Genomic DNA, 15,400 nt, shown 5'->3' with positions numbered 1-15,400 from the left:
ATGTACGATAGCACCACCTATCGGAACCACGCCAAAAATCTCCGTGTCTCCAATTGCGTTTGAACATTCCAATCCCATCCCTTTACTTTCCTGAAACTTGCATGCTTTACTTTCCGCTGCTCATATACTCTTGCCATGCTTGCTTGAAATGTATTGTGAATGTTTAAATTTGTGCTAAAACTCCACCTCAACTTGAAGAATTTAAAAACTGCTACTTTTCTTTGTTGAGGGTCTAATCACCCCCCTCTAGACACCTCTTCTCGATCCTTTCAATTGGTATCAGAGCATTGGTCTCCATTGCTTTGGTTTAATCACCATTGGAGGAAGATGGATGAGTCTACGATGGGGAGTTTTAGACGTAGAGTGCCTATGCTCGATGGAGAGTTCTTTAATGCTTGGAAAAATGAGATGCTTGAGATTTTCAATGAATATCACTTGAACAAGTACATTACTAGCCCTTGTGCACCCCTTGTTGACCCCTTGCACCCTACCCCCGATGAGTCTCTTGACATGATTCGCAACCTTAGAACTATCAATCTTATCATTAGAGGATTGCCTAGAAATTTGATTGTATGCTTGCCTACTCTTGAATGTGCTTACACCATATGGAGATTTCTTGAGGAAAGGTTTCCAGACTATTCCTTGAAAAATTTAGATGTGATTCTTCAAAAGTCCATAGCTTTAAATAAGATGAATCCTAAGGATCCTAAGTTTGGTGAATGTCTATTTGAGCTTCGTGACCTTATGAGTGCCAAAGGAGATGTTGGAATCATTAGTAACATCATCTCAGAAGTCATTAGAATTCATAAAGATGAACATTGCCATGGTCATACATCTAATGAATCCCTCTCTCTAGGTGATGATCAATAACAAGATGATGTTGAACATGGATACTATGATGAGGATGATGATAGTGACTTTGATCTCGATGAGTCTATGAGACACTTTGGTCTTATGGCAAACCTTCACGGCTACATGGCTGGAGGAAAGGAATGGGTTCTTGATAGTGGATGTACCGATCACATGACCGGAGACAAGGATATGTTTCGTGAGCTTGCTGAAAATGATGGCCCTCGAAAGTATGTCACTTTTGGTGATAACTCAAAGGGTAAGGTGGTTGGCCTTGGTAAGGTGGCCATCTCACATGACAGCTCCATCCAAAATGTTATGCTCGTTGAATCTCTTGGCTATAATTTACTTTCCGTATCTAGACTAGCTGACTTTGGATTCAATGTCCTATTTACTGAAGTAGATTGCCAATTGTTTCGAAGAGATAATCATAATATGGTCTTTACCGGTATACGTAGAGGTGACCTATACATTGTTGACTTCACTAAAAAGGCTTAACCTAGAACTTGCTTAATTGCTAAATCATCTAAAGGTTGGTTGTGGCATAGAAGGTTAGGCCACGTGGGCATGCGAAATCTTGATAAGCTTATTAAAGGTGATCATATCCTTGGAATTAAAGACGTTATATTTGACAAGGATAGACTTTCCAGTGCTTGTTAGGCAGGAAAACAGGTTGGAGGAAGCCACCCCGTGAAAAACATCATGACCACGAGAAGACCGATCGAGCTACTTCATATGGATCTTTTTGGTCCCAACGCCTACAAAAGTCTCGATGGTAACTCGTTCGGTTTAGTCATCGTCGATGACTTTTCAAGATTTACGAGGGTGTTCTTTCTTGATGAAAAATCGCAGGTCCAAAAGATCTTCAAGAACTTCGCAAGGAAGGCCCAGAATCAATTTGAAGTGAAGATCAAGAAGGCTCGCAGCAACAAGGAAACAGAGTTCAAGAACGCCAATGTGGACACCTTTCTTGACGAAGAAGGGATTTCACATGAGTTCTTGGGTGCGTACACACCTCAACAAAATGGAGTTGTTGAGAGGAAGAACCGGACTCCTATTGAGATGGCGAGAACGATGCTTGATGAGTACAATACGCCAAAACACTTTCAGGCGGAAGCGGTTGAGACAGCCTGTCATGCAACAAATCGTCTATATCTTCACAAGCTACTCGACAAGACGGCATACGAGCTTCTCACTGGTAACAAACCCCAAGTTGGATACTTTCGAGTATTCGGCTCAAAGTGCTATATACTTGACAAGCATCATCATCCGAAATTTGCTCCTAAATCTCATGAAGGTTTCCTACTCGGTTATGGCTCAAACACTCACACTTACCGTGTCAACAACAATTTCAGCCAAAAGGTTGAAGAGACGGTAGATGTGAAGTTTGATGAATCTAACGGCTCACAAGTAGAGCAATTGTCAATTGATGTAGGAGACAAAGACCCTTCGGAAGCAATCCAAGACTTGTCTATTGGCAAGATTCGCCCAACGGAGGTGAAGGAGAGTACCTAGCTCGTCCGTTCAAGTGGAAGCCTCTACCTCATGACAAGGTGAACCACGAGTTGACTCAGAGGCATCCACAAGTGGGACACGTCAAGATGAAGAAAACGAGGAAGTACACCAAGATGAACCTCATCAACCTCCTTCTCCACCTCCACGAGAGAACAACAACACCAACAATGAAGAAGGCCAAGAGGAAGAACAACAACAAGAAGAAGATGTTCCACCCCGACCCAAACAAAAGCTCTCACGTGTTAGAGCAAGAGTTTCAAGAGACCATCTCGTAGAATAAATCTTCGATGATATCCAAACCGGGAGAATTACTCGCTCTAAAACTCATTTGGCTAATTTCTGTGAACATTATTCATTCATCTCTAGTATTGAATCTATGAAGGCTGAAGAAGCACTTGATGATCCGGATTGGGTGAACGCCATGCGCGAAGAGCTACAGAGTTTCAAGAGGAACCAAGTGTGGACCTTGGTAGAAAAGCCGGACAACAACCAAAATGTCATTGGTACCAAATGGGTGTTTTAGAATAAGCAAGATGAAGATGGACAAGTTGTACGCAACAAGGCCCGTCTCGTCGCCCAAGGCTACACTCAAGTCGAAGGTATGGACTATGGTGAGACATATGCCCCCGTTCCTAGACTTGAGTCCATACGCATCTTACTTGCTGATGCCAATCACCATGACATTACTTTGTATCAAATGGACATTAAAAGTGCTTTTATAAATGGTGAAATTGAGGAGGAAGTTTATGTTAAACAACCTCCCGGCTTTGTTAATCCTAAGAAACCCGATCGTGTTTACAAACTTCAGAAAGCTCTTTATGGTCTTAAACAAGCTCCTAGAGCATGGTATAAATGCTTGACCAAGTTCCTTATTGAAAAAGGCTTTGAGATTGGAAAATTTTGATTCTACTCTTTTTACTAAAAGGGTTAATGGTGAATTATTTGTGTGCCAAATTTATGTGGATGATATCATATTTGGTTCGACTAAGTGAAAAGTTTGGAAGGCTAATGTCGGAGAAGTTTGAGATGTCTATGATGAGTGAACTCAAGTTCTTTCTTGGTTTGCAAATCAAGCAAATTAAGGAGGGTACCTTTGTTTCCCAAACAAAGTATACCAAGGACTTATTCAAGAAGTTCAACATGCAAGGAAGCAAAGGTATGAAAACACCCATGCCTACTAGTGGACATCTTGATTTGACAAAGGATGGCAAACCGGTTGACCAAAAGGTCTATCGCTCTATGATTGCTTCATTGTTATATCTATGTGCCTCTTGTCCCGATATTGTGCTAAGTGTGTGCATGTGTGCACGATATCAAGCGGCCCCTAAGGAATGTCATCTTAAGGCTGTGAAAAGGATAGTGAGATACTTAATTCATACACAAAACTTTGGCATTTGGTATCCTAAGAGGTCTTCTTTTGATCTTGTTGGCTACTCCGATTCGGACTATGCCGGTGACAAGGTTGATAGAAAGTCCACTTCGGCTACTTGTCAATTTCTTGGTAGATCTCTTGTGTCTTGGTCCTCCAAGAAACAAAACTTGGTATCCTTATCCACCGCCGAAGCGGAATACATTGCCGTCGGTTAATGTTGTGCTCAGTTACTTTGGATGACCCAAACTCTTAAAGATTATGGGATAAATATGAAACATGTTCCATTGCTTTGTGATAATGAAAGTGCTGTTAAGATTGCTCACAATCAAGTGCAACATTCTCGACCTAAGCATATTGAAGTTCGTCATCATTTCTTTCGAGATCATGTTGCTAAAGGAGATATTGATCTTAAGCATGTTCGTACCGATAAGAAATTGGCGGATATATTCACCAAATTGCTTGATGAGAAAGTATTTTGCCGTTTGGTCGGTGAATTGAACATCATTGATGCTCCAAACTTGGAGTAGAAACTCCATTTGGATGCATGCAAGGCATGAGCCTTTGACTAACCCTTGATATTTCTCTTATGATGATGATCATATATCTTGGATCTATACTTGTACCCTTGCATGTCATATAACCCTTGTAGGTACTTGGATGAGCCCAAATCTATGAGATTGCAACTCACTCACATCTTGAGCAATCTCTACATCACCAAGTCTCTACAATATGGTGGTTGAAGACAAGGATGTTGGGAAATGTAGCATGCAATTTCAAAAAAATTCCTACGCTCACGCAAGATCTATCTAGGAGATGCATAGCAATGGGAGGGGAGAGTGTGTCCACGTACCCTCGTAGACCGAAAGCGGAAGCGTTTGACAACACGGTTGATGTAGTCGAACTTCTTCTCGTTCTGACCGATCAAGCACCAAACGTACGACACCTCCGAGTTTTGCACACGTTCAGCTCGATGGCATCCCTCTAACTCTTGATCCAGCAAAGTGTCGAGGGAGAGTTCCGTCAGCACGACGGCGTGGTGACGGTGATGGTGTAGTAATCCACGCAAGGCTTCGCCTAAGCACTATGTGAATATAACCGGAGGCGTAAACTGTGGAGGGGGGTGCCGCACACGGCTAACAATGGTTGGTGTGTCTTCTAGGTGCCCCCTCCGCACGTATATAAAGGAGGGAGGGGGAGAGAGGCAGCCTAGGGCACGCTCAAGTAGGAGGAATCCTACTTGGGCCCCTAGTCCAATTCGGCCTCCCTCCTTTCCTTTTATCGCACGGGGAAAAGAGGGAAGAGGGAAGGAGGAAGGAAAGGGGGGCCGAACCCCCACCTCCTTCTCCTACTTAGCCTCCTACCAAAAGGGGGGCGCCACCCCTTGTGGGCTGGTGTGCTCCCCTCCTATGGCCCATATGGCCCATATCTTCCCCCGGGGGGTTGCGATAACCCCCCGGTACTCTGATATGTACCCGATACATTCCGGAACACTTCCGGTGTCCGAATACTATCATCCTATATATCAATCTTTGCCTCTCGACCATTTCGAGACTCCTCGTCATGTCCGTGATCTCATCCAGTACTCCGAACAACATTCAGTCACCAAATCACATAACTCATATAATACAAAATCTCCATCGAACGTTAAGCGTGCGGACCCTACCGGTTCGAGAACTATGTAGACATGACCGACACACCTCTCCGGTCAATAACCAACAGCGGAACCTGGATGCCCATATTGGTTACTACATATTCTACGAAGATCTTTTTCGGTCGTACCGCAATGACAACATACATTATTCCCTTTGTCATCGGTATGTTACTTGCCCGAGATTCGGTCGTCGGTATCTTCATACCTAGTTCAATCTCGTTACCGGCAAGTCTCTTTACTCGTTCCGTAATACATCATCCCATAACTAACTCATTAATCACATTTCTTGCAAGGCTTATTATGATGTGCATTACCGAGAGGGCCCAGAGATACCTCTCCGATACTCGGAGTGACAAATCCTAATCTCGATCTTTGCCAGCCCAACAAACACCTTTGTAGATACCTGTAGAGCATCTTTATAATCACCCAGTTACGTTGTAACATTTGATAGCACACAAGGTATTCCTCCGGTATCCGGGAGTTTCATAATATCATAGTCAAAGGAATATGTATATGACATGAAGAAAGCAATAGCAATAAAACTTAACGATCATTATGCTACGCTAACGGATGGGTCTTGTCCATCACATCATTCTCCTAATGATGTGATCCCATTCATCAAATGACAACACATGTCTATGGTTATGAAACTTAACCATCTTTGATTAACGAGCTAGTCTAGTAGAGGCTTACTAGGGACATTGTGTTTTGTCTATGTATCCACACATGTATCAAGTTTCCGGTTAATACAATTCTAGCATGAATAATAAACATTTATCATGATATAAGGAAATATAAATAACAACTTTATTATTGCCTCTAGGGCATATTTCCTTCAGTCTCCCACTTGCACTAGAGTCAATAATCTATATTACATTGTAATGATTCTAACTCCCATGGAGTCTTGGTGTTGATCATGTTTTGCTCGTGGAAGAGGTTTAGTCAACGGGTCTGCCACATTCAGATCAGTATGTATTTTGCAAATCTCTATGTCAACAATGCTCTGCATGGAGCTACTCTAGCTAATTGCTCCCACTTTCAATATGTATCCAGATTGAGACTTAGAGTCATCCGGATCAGTGTCAAAGCTTGCACCGACGTAACCCTTTACGACGAACTCTTTGTCACCTCTATAACCGAGAAACATTCCCTTTGTCCTCTTTAGGTACCTAAGGATAATTTTGACCGCTGTCCAGTGACCTACTCCTGGATCACTATTGTACCCCCTTGCCAAACTCATGGCAAGGTACACAATAGGTCTGGTATACAGCATGGCATACTTTATAGAACTTATGTCTGAGGCATAGGGAATGACTTTCATTCTCTCTCTATCTTCTGCCATGGTCGGGTTTTGAGTCTTACTCAACTTCATACCTTACAACTCAGGCAAGACTCCTTCTTTGACTGATCCATTTTGAATTCCTTCAAAATCTTGTCAAGGTATGTACTCATCGAAAGTCTTATCAAGCGTCGTGATCTATCTCTATAGATCTTGATGCCCAATATGTAAGCAGCTTCCCCGAGGTCTTTCTTTGAAAAACTCCTTTCAAACACTCCTTTATGCTTTCCAGAAAATTTGACATCATTCCCAATCAACAATATGTCATTCACATATACTTATCAGAAAGGCTGTCGTGCTCCCACTCACTTTCTTGTAAATACGGGATTCACCGCAAGTCTGTATAAAACTATATGCTTTGATCAACTCATCAAAGTGTATATTCCAACTCCGAGATGCTTGCACCAGTCCATAGATGGATCGCTGGAGCTTGCACATTTTGTTAGCACCTTTAGGATTGACAAAACCTTCTGGTTGCATCATATACAACTCTTCTTTAATAAATCCATTAAGGAATATAGTTTTGATATCCACTTGCCATATTTCATAAAATGCAGCAATTACTAACATGATTCGGACAGACTTAAGCTTCGATACGAGTGAGAAAATCTCATCGTAGTCAACACCTTGAACTTGTCGAAGACCTTTTGCGACAATTCGAGCTTTGTAGATAGTAACACTACCATCAGCGTCTGTCTTCCTCTTGAAGATCCATTTATTCTTAATGGCTTGCCGATCATCGGGCAAGTCCACCAATGTCCACACTTTGTTCTCATACATGGATCCTATCTCAGATTTCATGGCCTCAAGCCATCTGTCAGAATCTGGGCTCATCATAGCTTCTTCATAGTTCGTAGGTTTGCCATGGTCTAATAACATGACTTTCAGGACAGGATTACCGTACCACTCTGGTGCGAAACATGCTCTGTTCGACCTACGAGGTCCAGTAGTAACTTGATCCGAAGTTTCATGATCATCATCATCAGCTTCCTCTCTAGTTGGTGTAGGCGTCATGGGAACGGATTTCACTGATGTGCTACATTCCAATTTGAGAGAAGGTACAATTACCTAATCAAGTTATACTTTCCTCCCACTCACTTCTTTCGCGAGAAACTCCTTCTCTAGAAAGGATCCATTCTTAGCAACAAAGATCTTGCCTTTGGATCTGTGATAGAAGGTGTACGCAACAGTTTCTTTTGTGTATCCTATGAAGACGTGCTTTTCTGATTTGGGTTCGAGCTTATCAGGTTGAAGTTTTTTCACATAAGCATCGCAACGCCAAACTTTAAGAAACGACAGCTTTGGTTTCTTGCCAAACCACAGTTCATACAGTGTCGTCTCAATGGATTTAGATGGTGCCCTATTTAAAGTGAATGCAGCTGTCTCTAATGCATAACCCCAAAATGATAGTGGTAAATCGGTAAGAGACATCATAGATCGCACCATATCTAATAAAGTACGGTTATGACGTTCAGACACACCATTACACTATGGTGTTCCAGGTGGCGTGAGTTGTGAAACTATTCCACATTGTTTTAAATGAAGGCCAAACTCATAACTCAAATATTCGCCTCCGCGATCAGATCGTAGAAACTTTATTTTCTTGTTACGATGATTCTCCATTTCACTCTGAAGTTCTTTGAACTTTTCAAATGTTTCAGACTTGTGTTTCATTAAGTAGATATACCCATATCTGCTCAAATCATCTGCGAAGGTCAGAAAATAACGATACCCGCCGTGAGCATCAACACTCATTAGACCGCACACATCGGTATGTATTATTTCCAATAAGTCAGTAGCTTGCTCCATTGTTCCGGAGAACGGAGCCTTAGTCATCTTGCCCATGAGGCATGGTTCGCAAGCATCAAATGATTCATAATCAAGTGAATCCAAAAGTCCATCCGCATGGAGTTTCTTCATGCGCTTTACACCAATATGACCTAAACGGCAGTGTCACAAATATGTTGCACTATCATTATCAACATTGCATCTTTTGGCATCAATATTATGAATATGTGTATTACTACAATCAAGATTCAATAAACCCTTTACATTGGGTGTATGACCATAGAAGGTTTTATCCATGTAAACAGAACAACAATTATTCTCTGACTTAAATGAATAACCGTATTGCAATAAACATGATCCAATCATATTCATGCTCAACGCAAACACCAAATAACATTTATTTTGGTTCAACACTAATCCCGAAGGTAAAGGGAGTGTGCGATGTTGATCATATCAACGTTGGAATCAATTCCAACACTCATCGTCACCTCGCCCTTAACTAGTCTCTGTTCATTTTGCAACTCCTGTTTTGAGTTACTAATCTTAGCAACTGAACCGGTATCAAATACCCTGGGGTTACTATGAACACTAGTAAAGTACACAGCAATAACATGTATATCAAATATACTTTGTTTACTTTGCCATCCTTCTTATCCGCCAAGTATTTGGGGTAGTTCTGCTTCCAGTGACCATTCCCTTTGCAGTAGACGCACTCAGTTTCAGGCTTGGGTCCAGCTTTGGGCTTCTTCCCGAGAGTGACAACTTGCTTGCCATTCTTCTTGAAGTTCCCTTTCTTTCCCTTTGCCCTTTTCTTGAAACTAGTGGTCTTGTTAACCATCAACACTTGATGCTCTTTCTTGATTTCTACCTTCGTCGATTTCAGCATCACGAAGAGATCGGGAATCGTTTTTCGTCATCCCTTGCATATTATAGTTCATCACGAAGTTCCAGTAACTAGGTGATAGTGACTAGAGAACTCTGTCAATCACTATTTTATCTGGAAGATTAACTCCCACTTGATTCAAGCGATTGTAGTACCCAGACATTCTGAGTACATGCTCACTGGTTGAGCTATTCTCCTCCATCTTGTAGGCAAAGTATTTGTCAGAGGTCTCATACCTCCTGACTCAGGCATGAGTCTGAAATACCAATTTCAGCTCTTGGAACATCTCATATGCTTTGTGGCGTTCAAAAAGTTTTTGAACTCCCGGTTCTAAGCCGTAAAGCATGGCGCACTAAACTATCAAGTAGTCATCATACCGAGCTTGTCAAATGTTCATAACGTCTGCATCTGCTCCTGCAATCGGTCTGTCACCTAGCGGTGCATCAAGGACATAATTCGTCTGTACAACAATGAGGATAATCCTCAGATCATGGACCCTAGTCCGCATCATTGCTACTATCATCTTTCAACTTAATTTTCTCTAGGAACATATCAAAAACATAGGGGAGCTATAACGCGAGCTATTGATCTACAACATAGATATGCAAATACTATCAGGACTAAGTTCATGATACATTAAAGTTCAATTAATCATATTACTTAATAACTCCCACATAGATAGACATCCCTCGAGTCATCCAAATGATCACGTGATCCAAATCAACCAAACCATCTCTGATCATCACGTGAGATGGAGTAGTCTTCAATGGTGAACATCTCTATGTTGATCATATCTACTATATGATTCACGTTTGATCTTTCGGTCTCCAGTGTTCCGAGGCCATGTCTGTACATTCTAGGCTCGTCAAGTTTAACCTGAGTATTCCGCATGTGCAAAACTGTCTTGCACCCGTTGTATGTGAACGCAGAGCCTATCACACCCGATCATCACGTGGTGTCTCAGCACGAAGAAATTTCGCAATGGTGCATACTCAGGGAGAACAGTTATACCTTGAAATTTAGTTAAGGGATCATCTTATAATGCTACCGCCGTACTAAGAAAAATAAGATGCATAAAAGATAAACATCACATGCAATCAATATATGTGACATGATATGGCCATCATCATCTTGTGCCTTTGATCTCCATCTCCAAAGCACCGTCATGATCTCCATTGCCACCAGCTTGACACCTTGATCTCCATCGTAGCGTCATGGTCGTCTCGCCAACTATTGCTTCTATAACTATCGATAACGCATAGTGATAAAGTAAAGCAATTACATGGCATTTGCATTTCATACAATAAAGCGACAACCATAAGGCTCCTGCTAGTTGCCGATAACTTTTACAAAACATGATCATCTCATACAACAACGTATATCATATCATGTCTTGACCATATCACATCACAACATGCCCTGCAAAAACAAGTTAGACGTCCTCTACTATGTTGTTGCAAGTTTTACGTGGCTGCCATGAGCTTCTAGTAAGAACCGTTCTTACCTACGCATCAAAACCACAACGGTGTTTCGTCAAGTTTGTTGTTTTAACCTTCAACAAGGACCGGCCGTAGTCAAATTCGATTAAACTAAAGTTGGAGAAACAGACACCCGCCAGCCACATTTATGCAAAACTAGTTGCATGTCTTTCGGTGGAACTGGTCTCATAAACGTGGTCATGTAAGGTTGGTCCGGACCGCTTCATCCAACAATACCGCCGAATCACAATAAGACGTTGGTGGTAAGCAGTATGACTATCACCACCCACAACTCTTTGTGTTCTACTCGTGCATATCATCTACGCATAGACCTGGCTCGAATGCCACTGTTGGGAAACGTAGCATGCAATTTCAAAAAAAATCCTACGCTCACGCAAGATCTATCTAGGAGATGCATAGCAACGAGAGGGGGAGAGTGTGTCCACGTACCCTCATAGACCGAAAGCGGAAGCGTTTGATGACGCGGTTGATGTAGTCGAACTTCTTCTCGTTCCGACCGATCAAGCACCGAACGTACAGCACCTCCGAGTTCTGCACACGTTCAGCTCGATGACGTCCCTCGAACTCTTGATCCAGCAAAGTGTCGAGGGAGAGTTCCGTCAGCACGACGGCGTGGTGACGGTGATGGTGAAATAATCCATGCAGGGCTTCGCCTAAGCACTACGTGAATATGACCGGAGGCGTAAACTGTGGAGGGTGGCGCCGCACACGGCTAACAATGGTTGGTGTGTCTTCTAGGCGCCCCCTCCCCACGCTTATAAAGGAGGGAGGGGGAGAGAGGCAGCCTAGGGCACGCCCAAGCAGGAGGAATCCTACTTGGGCCCCTAGTCCAATTCGGCCTCCCCCCTTTCCTTTTACCGGAGGGGGAAAAGAGGGAAGATGGAAGGAGGAAGGAAAAGGGGGGGGGCGAACCCCCACATCCTTCTCCTATTCGGCCTCCTACCAAAGGGGGGGAGCCACCCCTTGTGGGCTGGTGTGCTCCCCTCCTATGGCCCATATGGCCCATATCTTCCCCCGGGGGGTTCCGATACCCCCCCCCCCCAGTACTCTGATATGTACCCGATATATTCCGGAACACTTCCGGTGTCCGAATACTATCATCCTATATATCAATCTTTGCCTCTCTACCATTTCGAGACTCCTCGTCATGTCCGTGATCTCATTCGGGACACCGAACAACATTCGGTCACCAAATCACATAACTCATATAATACAAAATTGTCATCGAACGTTAAGCGTACGGACCCTACAGGTTCGAGAACTATGTAGACATGACCGAGACACCTCTCCGGTCAATAACCAACAGTGGAACCTAGATGCTCATATTGGTTCCTACATATTCTACGAAGATCTTTATCGGTCGTACTGGAATGACATCATACGTTATTCCCTTTGTCATCGGTATGTTACTTGCCCGAGATTCGATCGTCAGTATCTGCATACCTAGTTCAATCTCGTTACCGGCAAATCTCTTTACTCGTTCCGTAATATATCATCCCGTAACTAACTCATTAGTCACATTTCTTGCAAGGCTTATTATGATGTGCATTACCGAGAGGGCCCAGAGATACCTGTCTGATACTCGGAGTGACAAATCCTAATCTCGATCTATGCCAACCCAACAAACACCTTCGGAGATACCTGTAGAGCATCTTTATAATCACCTAGTTACGTTGTGACGTTTGATAGCACACAAGGTATTCCTCCGGTATCCGGGAGTTGCATAATCTCATAGTCAAAGGAATATGTATATGACATGAAGAAAGCAATAGCAATAAAACTTAACGATCATTATGCTAAGCTAACAGATGGGTCTTGTCCATCAGATCATTCTCCTAATGATGTGATCCCGTTCATCAAATGACAACACATGTCTATGGTTAGGAAACTTAACCATCTTTGATTAACGAGCTAGTCTAGTAGAGGCTTACTAGGGACACTTTGTTTTGTCTATGTATCCACACATGTATCAAGTTTTCGGTTAATAGAATTCTAGCATGAATAATAAACATTTATCATGATATAAGGAAATATAAATAACAACTTTATTATTGCCTTTAGGGCATATTTCCTTCAAAGGAAGCATGAATCCTTTCAACATATCCTTTGACAATATCAATATATCAAATTTCATTTGGTATCAAATTTCATGGTTGTCATTTTTGATACCCAAGTGCTCTTCCTTGCAAAACTAACCCATGTAGGTTGATGAACTCAAACTACTAGTGGTGCTCCCAACTCTTGATGAACTACATCAGCCTTGAGAATCCTACACGAGTTCAACTACATGATCAAGATCAACACCACCACCCAAGGTATGTTATCCCATCTTAGAGAAGCTTTACCCCAAGACATGGGTCAAAGCAGCTCAAAAAGATGTGAATACATCAATATGCTTAAACGAAAAATGGTAACCCCATTTTGAGCTTAAACGATGAGTATGACCTACGATCAAGTGTTCTCACTTGACTCCTCAGTCAATATACTCTAACATAGGTGATTTTGTCACCGACCCTTTCTAGATGAAGTTCTCTAGTATTTCTTTGTGTTCCTGCATTTGTGCCTAGCTCGTTTGTTTCCTTTTCACTTCATCTAGATTTCTTTTCTTTTGTTTGTTACTTTCTGCATTCCCTGCATCTAATTCATTGCAAATCTTTTAGTTAATTCCCTGCAAATCCTTGTGAGATCTTATTTGCCTAGTGAGCTGAGATGACAAAATCTTTTCTTCAGTATTGAACTCGGTCTCACCGATTTCTGCATCCCGGCTAGGCCGAACTACAATCCTGCATTGTAGATTGTTCATCGGTGCAACCGACAAGGACAAGGTCTGACCGATATGCGTCATCTATGACACTGCCAACTCGGTGTCACCGATGAGAAATAATCGGCGTTACCGATTTCACTACCGAGAAAACATTTTGCCATTGCCATTGCCATTATCATTTCTTTTCAGCTCCACTCAACGATTCTTATCCTCTACTAGCATCTTAAATTACATGTTGCCTTGCAATGTGACTCAAGGACCAAACCTATATGACTCATGCTCCAGAAGATCCCTTCTTGGAAATTGATGTCAAAGGGGGAGAGAGAGCACATCAAAGCTTATCACATAAGAGAGAAAGCACATCTTAGCTTCTCCGGATGCGCATCTACCATAGAGGAGAGAAGTCACATGTCTTTAAGAGGGGAAAACATGTTAAGTAAATGATATGTTGCTTTGGTCTGATTTTCTCTTACCCTATCTTCTCCCATTATCCAATATCAGATTCAGGGGGAGAAAGAGTTCATATCAAAGGGAAGAAAATCTTTGGAATTCATTGCATATGTTTATTCTTTGGGGACATGTCTATATCCAAATAGAGTACTAAGTACTCACTCTCTACATGTCATCCCAACCTTGGTACTCTTGTGGTTATCTCAACTTGCTTTGTTTAGTAAGTGTTCTTGTGTTATCTAACCCTATTTTCTCAAGCTCACCTCCTCCAAAGACAACTCAAGACCACAAGGTAAGTACATGCATCACACTCATGTGCATGATGATCTCTTGCTGATGTACATATTGTTTGCAAGAAGGACTCATGAACATGAAGGTACATTCCCTATATTTACATCATTTGCTCTCATGCATATAGCCAAGATGCATGTTACTCGTTGCTTGCTCTGACATGCGTATGCACTCACATGCTCTTACATACCATCTTTACATGATTGCATACATGTAGGGGGAGCCTATGCATGTTACATGTTTTTCCAAAGCTTTACTTGTTATTCTTCTTATCTTTACCTAAAGCTTTGATGTATGTTGTCATCAATTACCAAAAAGGGGGATATTGAAAGCACAAGTGCTCCCTGGGTGATTTTGGTAATTAATCTCAACATATCTCTAGTATATTTCAGATAGTTCAACAAAGGCATGGCATGGACAAGAGGATGTGGAACCCCTTCAAGATGCTAAGGACAGAAGATTGGCAAAATCTCAATACTCTTCATTTCTACTTTAGTGATCCAAGATCACATTGAATCCATAGGAAAAGCCAATACTATTAAAAGGGGATGAGGTGTTGCTTAATGATCTACTTGCTCAAAGTGCTTAGTGATATGCTCCAAAGCCCTCAACCACTTTCTCAATTCCAAATATGTCCAAAACCTAAAGTCAAACTCGGCCCCACCGATTTGATTCATCCGGCACCACCGAGTTCACTTGACATAGCCACTGCCAGAAACCCTAATCAGTTCGGTCTCACCGATGGGATCTCGGTCTCACTAAGAAGGGCTTGCAAACTCTCTGTTGCCTGTTGCAACTATTTTGGTCTCACCAAGATATGCAGTCGGCCCCACCGAGTTTGCCTGACCAACTCTCAGTTTGCTTATTAGTGAAATTGGTCTCACCGAGTTGAAGTAATCGGTCAAACCCTTATCAAGTTTTGCCCTAACCCTAGCTCACCGGTCCCACCGAGTTGATCTTATCGGTCCGACCGGAAATCCCAATGTTCACATTTTAAAC

The sequence above is a fragment of the Triticum aestivum genome, chromosome 5D, assembly GCF_018294505.1.
Source record: "Triticum aestivum cultivar Chinese Spring chromosome 5D, IWGSC CS RefSeq v2.1, whole genome shotgun sequence".
In the NCBI taxonomy this organism is placed as follows: Eukaryota; Viridiplantae; Streptophyta; class Magnoliopsida; order Poales; family Poaceae; genus Triticum; species Triticum aestivum.
Note: the sequence above shows the minus strand (reverse complement) of the source record.